The following is an 8,771-nucleotide window of genomic DNA, read 5'->3' as shown; positions in this document are numbered from 1 at the left end:
TTTCATATTCTTGCTTATTCATTTTCATATTATTTGTCCTTTGCATAATTATTTTCCGCCTTTACTTTACCATTAGACAACTGTTTTACTTAAAGCACAAGCAGAATTGTGCCACACTGTATACAGGTTAATTAAGTAGGCTACTAAGTTGCTAAATAATAATAATAATAATAAATAATTAAATAAATAATTGGCTATAGACTACATGATGTAAAAAATATGTGTGTTCAGGGACGCATGAAGCTGGGGCGGGACGAGAACAATGGCGCGATGAAGGTTGGAGTAGTAGCACCGGCAAGAATTTCAATCCACTTTCACCCCTGAGAATGACTGATGAGTCTCGTGATGAGGTTACATAGGGACATAAAACCAGTTGCACCAGTCTGTCTGTGATTGCAGTGGATATAAATACCGAGTTTCATAAGTCTTATTAGTCTTAGGTCTTATTATGGTTATGATGTCTCAGGAAAGTGAAACTTTAGGAAATCAAGACTGACTCTGGTATAAATATCCAGGCTGCTGAAGCTCGTCCAGACTCAGGATGGGGGTTCTGGGCTTGTGGAGCTTAATCGATGCCAACAGCCAGATCTACCAGGATATCCCCTTCAGGGACAGCCGGCTGGTGGTTGACGGCTGCAATCTGTGCTACTGGCTGTATTTACATTCTGATCTGGACCAGATTCATGGCGGGGAGTATGCTGCCTTTGAAGACCTGATTGGAAAGTTCGTCAGAGCCTTGAAAGACTGCCAGATCGAGCCTTACGTGGTGCTGGATGGAGGGATAGACATCACCATTAAGAAACTGGACACCTTGAAGAACAAAACTGAAAACCTGATCCAGAGAGCCCACGCAGCAGCGGAGAAGGGTAGGAAAAAGAACATCATGCCTCCACTGGCCAAGCAAGTGTTCAAACAGACGCTGGCTCGACTGGAGGTCCCGGCGGCCCAGTGCTTTGGAGAGGCCGACCAAGAGATCGCCGCCCTGGCCAGAGAGTGGAAATGTCCGGTGCTTTCCAACGACAGCGACTTCTACATCTTTGACCTCCCGGCGGGACTGCTGCCCATAAAAAGTTTCCAGTGGCAGGCTGGGGGGCGGAGTGGCTCCTGGAGGGAGAGCTTCATCCGCTGTAAGAGCTACACCACCTTCAGCTTCTGCACCTTGTTCAACATCCAGCCCCAAGTCCTGCCGGTGTTCGCCGCGCTGGCCGGGAACGACTACGTGAAGCTGCCCGAGCTGAGGTCTCACTGGGAGCGCTCCGCCCCGGCCGGCAGTGGGTCCACAGGCCATCTGATGGAGCTGCTCCGCTGGCTGAGGGACTTCCAGCAGCCCCAGGACGCCGTGGAGGCGGCGCTGGGACTGATGGGCAACCTGAGCAGGCAGAGAGAGACGGAGGTGCGGCAGGGCTTGTCTCTGGGCACCGAGGAGTACCGGCTCCCCCCCAGCGAGCTGAGGCGGTTCTTCACTGATGGGACAGCGCCCCCCTTCCTCCCAGAGGCGGTGGGTCTGGTCCCAGACTGGGCCAGGCTGCCTCTCACCCAGGGCCGGCAGACTGACAACTTCCTGGACGTGCTGCTGTTGAAGAGGATAGGCCTGGGACCCATGGTGGAACTCAGAACTTCTCCCAGCGCCAACCTGACCTCTCGCCCGCTCCGCCAGGTGATGTACGGGCTGCTACTGGGCGTCGGGCAGGGCGTGTGGGTGGAGGAGTCAGACAGAGAGGACCTCAGGCTGAGGAGCCGCATGGTCCGTCCTGCTCTGCAGGGGGTCGCTCAGCAGCTCAATCTGGACTCACTGAATCAGGCTGCACACTCATTGCGTCAACAGGTGTTTCTGGAGGCTCTGGGGGTGAAGCTGACCTGTCTGAGTGGGCTGCTGCCTCAGCTGCACCTCCCGGTGGCAGCTACCTGCTACTGGATGCGGGAGGCCAGCCTACCTCCAGACAACAGGTTGCTACAAGCGCTGATGCTGGGACTGGTGACTGGAGAAACACAGAGAGAGAACGCTGGGAGCAGAGCTCCACAGTCTGAGAACACACAGATCAATCTGGAAGTGGCTCACGCTTACAACCAATGGCAGGCCTGCATGATGGACAGCCTTCAGCTGAACCGGCTGTTGGGCTGCCCTCTACCTGAACCCCACATCGCATGGCTGTACCAGGGGCCACTGGTCCACCAGCTGCTCAACAAGCTGAGGACAGGCACAGCCCCCGAGCTTCTCCTGAACAGCAACTCCACCAGCATACAGCTGTACCGCCTGCTGGCAGCTGTGCTCCAGCCTCAATAAACCACGTCAGCAGCGGGGAGGGGGGTGAGGCTAGGGAAAAGGGGCTGTAGCTATGGATAGGAAGATGGAAGAGAATCAGGATTCGAGGGGTGGCTATAGGCGGAGTGGCTATTTTATATATATATATATATATATATATATACACACACACACACACACACACACACACACACACACATATATATATACAGTATACATACATATATATAAAATCTGAATAAAGGAACACCCTGAGAGAAAGCTTTTTGAGCAGCAAAAAAAGAAAGAAAACATCCAATGTAAAGCAACATTGACATTATTTTCATCATCTTTGAGACTTTGCTCATGTGAACACGTCATGAAGCGGCACTTTCTGGAGCTGCTCCACTGAAAGTGAATACATGAATGAACAGACTTTTTGGACACAGGACAGGAGCTCTGGTGATTTTGCAGAAAGTGCCACTTGACAACACTGCAGAAATGTTGAAATGTGAGTAGTCAAGATCATACTTCAGATCTATTTGCTTAGAAATGACATGTGGGGTGCCACAAGGTTCAATTTTAGGTCCAAAATTGTTCATATTGTATATTAATGACATCTGTAAAATATCAAATATTTTTAAATGTGTTGTTTTTGCAGATGACACCAATATTTTTTGCTCTGGAGAGAATCTGCAACCGCTATTGGAGGTTGTCTCAGCAGAACTGGGAAAGTTGAAGCGGTGGTTCGACCTAAACAAATGATCGCTAAATTTAAAGAAAACCAAGTTTATGGTATTTGGTAAAAGAAGGATCCACTTGATTACCCCAGTTGTGGTAAAGATCGATAATGTTGATTTAGAAAGAGTTTTTGAGAAATTGTTTTTGGGGGTAATCTTGGACCATAACATATGTTGGAAAACCCATGTTAAGTTTGTATGCTCTAAAATGTCAAGAAATATCGGTATCCTAGGTAAAACGAAACACATACTGAACCTGAAATCACTGTACATGATGTACTGCTCTCTTATTTTACCTGAAAATTTTACCTCTCTTATTTATCCTGAAATATTGTGCGGAAGTCTGGGGGAATACCTATAAAAGCACCCTTCATACATTATGCACACTTAAAAAAAAGCAATAAGGATTGTTCACAAGGTAGGTTATTTGGAACACACTAATGTACTTTTTATAAAGTCAAACGCATTGAAACTGATGGATTTGATCGATTCCAAAACCGCACTAATTATGTTCAAAGCTAGGAATAATCTACTTCCTGGTAATATTCAATAAATGTTTGCAGACAGAGAAGGATGCTATGATTTAAGAGGTCAATATAATTTGAAACAGCCGTGTGCTCGCACTACTCTTAAGAGCATGTGTATTACAGTCTATGGGGTGACTCTTTGGAACAGACTGGATGACAGGATCAAACAAAGTGCTAACATCTCCTATTTAAAATCCAATTAAAAGAAATATTTAATCAGGAAATACAGTGAGTAGCTCTGATTTTTTTTTTTTTTTGGCAATGTCCTTTTTTCTTCCTGGCAGCGTATTATTGCTATGTTATTATTGGGTGTGTGTGCCTGGTCTGATATGTATTATGAACATTATTATACATATATATAAAAATGATTGTATGTGTAATATGTAATGTTATATATAATGTATATTATAATATACATTGTATATCATTATTGTGAATGTTGTATATATTATTATATTCATTGGTACATCATCACAAGTTAATCAAAGCATTGGGTTATTGGGGTAATATTGGAATGTATTATTAGGAATAAGTATTGATAGGGATATGTGGGTTGATTTATGATATTGTGTATGTATGGGTAAGTTTGTATAATATGTGTGGTAGTAGGTATATGCCTATATGGATGTATAAATTTGTTTATGAATGGTTTGGGGGCAGGACTTGATAAGCCTAGGCTTCTTCCGACCCCTTTTCAAACAGTTTGTTCTTTATTCTGTTGGAGTTTATGTATTTTCCTTTTGCTGAAGTCTATTGGACTGTTATTGATGTTTACTTGTTTTTCATTTTATGTATTGTTTTAACTGTTTGAAATAAATTGTTTCAATCAATCAATATTGATAACATATATATTTTCTTCCTTTGTCCAATGTTACTGTGTCAGTGAGATTACACTCATACATATACTCATATACAAGATACTCATACATATACAGACACTAAGACAAATTCCTCGTATGTAACTTGCATACTGTGGCAATAAAAGTAATTCTGATTCTGATATTACCATTCTGTTCCACACAGTGAAACCAGGTGGCATATACAGATGCCACTGCTGACAGTGACACCTACAGTAGTGTCCTTGAAAATGACTGTACTATTATTATGTTAATAAATGTACTTATCAAATGGAGGATTCAAAAAATCTTTTCCTATCTCTTGTCCTATAAAAATGACAATGATGAAGAAGAGTGAGTTTGAATTTGGCCAGACACACACACACACACACACACACACACACACACACACACACACACACACACACACACACACACACACACACACACACACACACACACACACACACACACACAGTCTGTTGAGAACAACTGAATTACACACAGGCATGCGGGAGCCTTGGGGCTTTTTTGAGAGGTCCTTGGGATAACAGCTTGAGAACCATCTCCCTCCCCCGGATCAAACGTGCACCCGCTGAATTCATTCCACTATACCACATTTAATACTGCCTCTCTTTCAGTTGATTTCTTTACACAAATAACTATATAAATAAAACTAGACATATCTGGCGTAGCTACAAACTGTGTAAAGTATGCTAAGTAAGATGCTTCATCATCACATGTACTGTTATTTGCATAACTCTGAGAATATGATGAGCAGAGGGACTAATGTAAACGCTCCACATGCTCCCTTAATGTTGACACTTATTATTCCCTGCCTCTCATTTATGACAACTTTGCTAATTGTCTCATGAAAAGTGCTTCTATCTGCAAGAAACACGAGAGAAATCAACTGCTTTTAAGGGCTTTCGTGAGTTTCCAACTGACACGACAATAGGGGGGAGACCTCACTATATATCAAAGAAAGTTTCACCTACTGTAGTCTCACTTCTTTACATCAGCAAAGTGCATCATTTTGAATTCACTGTATAGGCTGCATGCCATTATATACCATTATCTTTATTTTATTTTATTATTATTATTATATACCAATATCGGATAGTTGCTACATTGATAAATCTATTCATTCTTTTACAGGGATGTCAATGAAGACAGTCACTATTTAATATGCCTATGCTGTGTCAGTTATACTGTATCTATTTCCCTAACTTATTGCACACAGTCATTTATTTCCTTTCCCCTGTACACTTCATTCAAATCCTAAACTGACACAAATTAGACCACAGGCCCCCATTTGATAAGATTTTGTCCCCCAGTTCTCCCATCTCATTGTTGCTTTTAGATGTTTTATTATAGTGTATGAAACCCATGACCGAAATACATTCTGTCATTGTGTTTCTTATGGATGGAATTTACAGTATAGTGAAAATAAATGATCCCCTTTTGCTGTATCCACTGTTGTAGAAAGATAAGGAACAACAACAACAACACTATGAATAATAAACATTTCCTCATGTGGATAAATAAAGGATAAATTAACTTAACTTATCTTATGGTGTTTTCACAAGACTTGGAAATGGATGTGCATATGAAACTTACACACACACACACACGCGCACACACACTTTTTTGTACAGTATATTTAATGTCCGTGCATCATGCAACATTGCAGACTGAATAAAACAGAGTTGGTTTGAGGTCAATAGGTCACATGCCCTTAGGAGCTTTTGAAGGTTAAATGCCATTTCTCCTGTATCTGGAGCCTTTTTAGCTTTTTTGGGTAATATCAGACTGACCTTATGCCCAAGGTCGCTCTCACTGCTGAGAGGGAATCTGAATATAGATAAACACATGTTTGCAAGTTCCATGGGGACATTAAACCATTTGCACCAGTCTGTCTGTGGTTGCCGTGGAGATAAACACTGTGTTACATAATGTCAAGAAAGTGAAACTTAAGGAAATCTGACGGAAATCTGACTGGGCCCTCTCTCTCTCTTTGGGCTTATTATGGTTATATGCAAGTAAACACTCATGATGTCTCAAGAAAGTGAAACTTAATAAAATCAGACTGCGCGCTCTCTCTCTCTCTCTCTCTCTCTCTCTCTCTCTCTCTCTCTCTCTCTCTCTCTCTCTCTCTCTCTCTCTGGTCTTATTATGGTTATATGCAAGTAAACACTCACAATGTCTCAGGAAAGTGAAACTTTAGGAAATCATGACTGACTCTGGTATAAATACCCAGGCTGCTGAAGCTCGTCCAGACTCAGGATGGGGGTTCAGGGCTTGTGGAGCTTAATCGATGCCAACAGCCAGATCTACCAGGATATCCCCTTCAGGGACAGCCGGCTGGTGATTGACGGCTGCAATCTGTGCTACTGGCTGTATTTTCATTCTGATCTGGACCAGAATCATGGCGGGGAGTATGCTGCCTTTGAGGACCTGATTGGAAAGTTCGTCAGAGCCTTGAAAGACTGCCAGATTGAGCCTTACGTGGTGCTGGACGGAGGGACAGACATCACCATTAAGAAACTGGACACCTTGAAGAAAGTCACTGAAAACAAGATCCAGAGAGCCCACACAGCAGCGGAGAAGGGTGGGAATGAGAGCATCATGCCTCCACTGGCCAAGCAAGTGTTCAAACAGACGCTGGCCTGGCTGGAGGTCCCGGCGGCCCAGTGCTTTGGAGAGGCCGACCAAGAGATCGCCGCCCTGGCCAGAGAGTGGAAATGTCCGGTGCTTTCCAACGACAGCGACTTCTACATCTTTGACCTCCCGTCGGGACTGCTGCCCATCCCACATTTCCAGTGGGAGGCTGGGGGGCGGAGTGGCTCCTGGAGGGAGAGCTTCATCCGCTGTAAGAGCTACACCACCTCCAGCTTCTGCACCTTGTTCAACATCCAGCCCCAAATCCTGCCGGTGTTCGCCGCGCTGGCCGGGAACGACTACGTGAAGCTGCCCGAGCTGAGGTACCACTGGGTGTGCTCCGCCCCGGCCGGCAGCGGGTCCACAGGCTGTCTGAAGGAGCTGCTCCGCTGGCTGAGGGACTTCCAGCAGCCCCGGGACGCCGTGGAGGCGGCGCTGGGACTGATGGGCAACCTGAGCAGGCAGAGAGAGACGGAGGTGCTGCAGGGCTTGTCTCTGGGCAGCGAGGAGTACCGGCTCCCTCCCAGCGAGCTGAGGCAGTTCTTCACTGATGGGACAGCGCCCCCCTTCCTCCCAGAGGCGGTGGGTCTGGTCCCAGACTGGGCCAGACTGCCTCTCACCCAGGGCCGGCTGACTGACAACTTCCTGGACGTGCTGCTGTTGAAGAGGATAGGCCTGGGCCCCATGGTGGACCACAGCAGTTTTCCCAGCGCCAACCTGACCTCTCGCCCGCTCCGCCAGGTGATGTACGGGCTGCTGCTGGGCGTCGGGCAGAGCGTGCGAGTGGAGGAGTCCGACAGAGAGAACTTCGTGCTGAGGAGCTGCATGGTCCGTCCTGCTCTGTGGGGGGTCGCTCAGCAGCTCAAACTGGACTCACTGGATCAGGCTACACACTCATTGCGTCTCCAGGTGTTTCTGGAGGCTCTGGGGGTGAAGCTGACCTGTCTTAGTGGGCTGCTGCCTCAGCTACGCCTTCCGGTGGCAGCTACCTGCTACTGGATGCGGGAGGCCAGCCCTCCTCCAGACCACACGTTGCTACAAGCACTGATGCTGGGACTAGTGACTGGAGAAACACAGAGAGAGAACGCTGGGAGCAGAGCTCTACAGTCTGAGAAGACACACTGTACACAGAAGCTCAATCTGGACGTGGCTCACGCTTACAACCAATGGCAGGCCTGCATGATGGACAGCCTTCAGCTGAACCGGCTGCTGGGCTGCCCTCTACCTGAACCCCACATCGCATGGCTGTACCAGGGGCCACTGGTCCACCAGCTGCTCAATAAGCTGAGGACAGGGACAGCGCCCGAGCTTCTCCTGAACAGCAACTCCACCAGCATACAGCTGTACCGCCCCCTGCTGGCCGCCGTGCTCCAGCCTCAGGAAACCACAGCCTCATCAGCGGCGGGGAGGGGGGCAAGTGAGGGAGGTGAGTCTAGAGCAGTGATACTCAACTTGCGGCCCGGGGGCCATAATGGGGCCCGTGATATGGTGCAGAGTGGCCCCCCGACCATTTTCTAATTCCCATTGAAAACTAATGTTCAATCAAGTTTGAATGAGCTCCAGCTAAATTGTAAAATATCACCACCTCCTCACCAGGCACTTATATGTATTTAACCAACTTTACTTAGCTTAACCTAAGCACAAAATTGTCAGACTAAACTCCAGCTGACACAACAAAAACCTACAATCCGCTACAGAAAAAATAATATTGGTGTTTGTTTATTAACTGGCCCCTGGCCTCCTGTCATTTTACAAAAGTGGCCCC

At 46.3% G+C, this 8,771-nt stretch overlaps 2 pseudogenes across 2 annotated transcripts; both read left to right on the top strand.

Annotated features, from left to right (window-relative positions):
• The first annotated feature begins 384 nt into the window (after positions 1-384).
• LOC310771674 (single-strand DNA endonuclease ASTE1 pseudogene) lies at positions 385-4,335 on the top strand (annotated as a pseudogene). The gene is made up of 2 exons (XR_014554052.1): positions 385-2,753; positions 2,904-4,335. The product of XR_014554052.1 is annotated as a single-strand DNA endonuclease ASTE1 pseudogene (transcript).
• Positions 4,336-6,631: 2,296 nt separating this feature from the next.
• On the top strand, positions 6,632-8,432 carry LOC310771675 (single-strand DNA endonuclease ASTE1 pseudogene; annotated as a pseudogene). Its single transcript has one exon. The product of its transcript is annotated as a single-strand DNA endonuclease ASTE1 pseudogene (transcript).
• The last annotated feature ends 339 nt before the right edge of the window (positions 8,433-8,771 follow it).

Source organism: Poromitra crassiceps (assembly GCF_964638095.1).
Source record: "Poromitra crassiceps genome assembly, contig: HAP1_SCAFFOLD_995, whole genome shotgun sequence".
NCBI classification, from domain to species: Eukaryota; Metazoa; Chordata; class Actinopteri; order Beryciformes; family Melamphaidae; genus Poromitra; species Poromitra crassiceps.
This window is presented reverse-complemented; position numbering and strand designations above follow the sequence as displayed.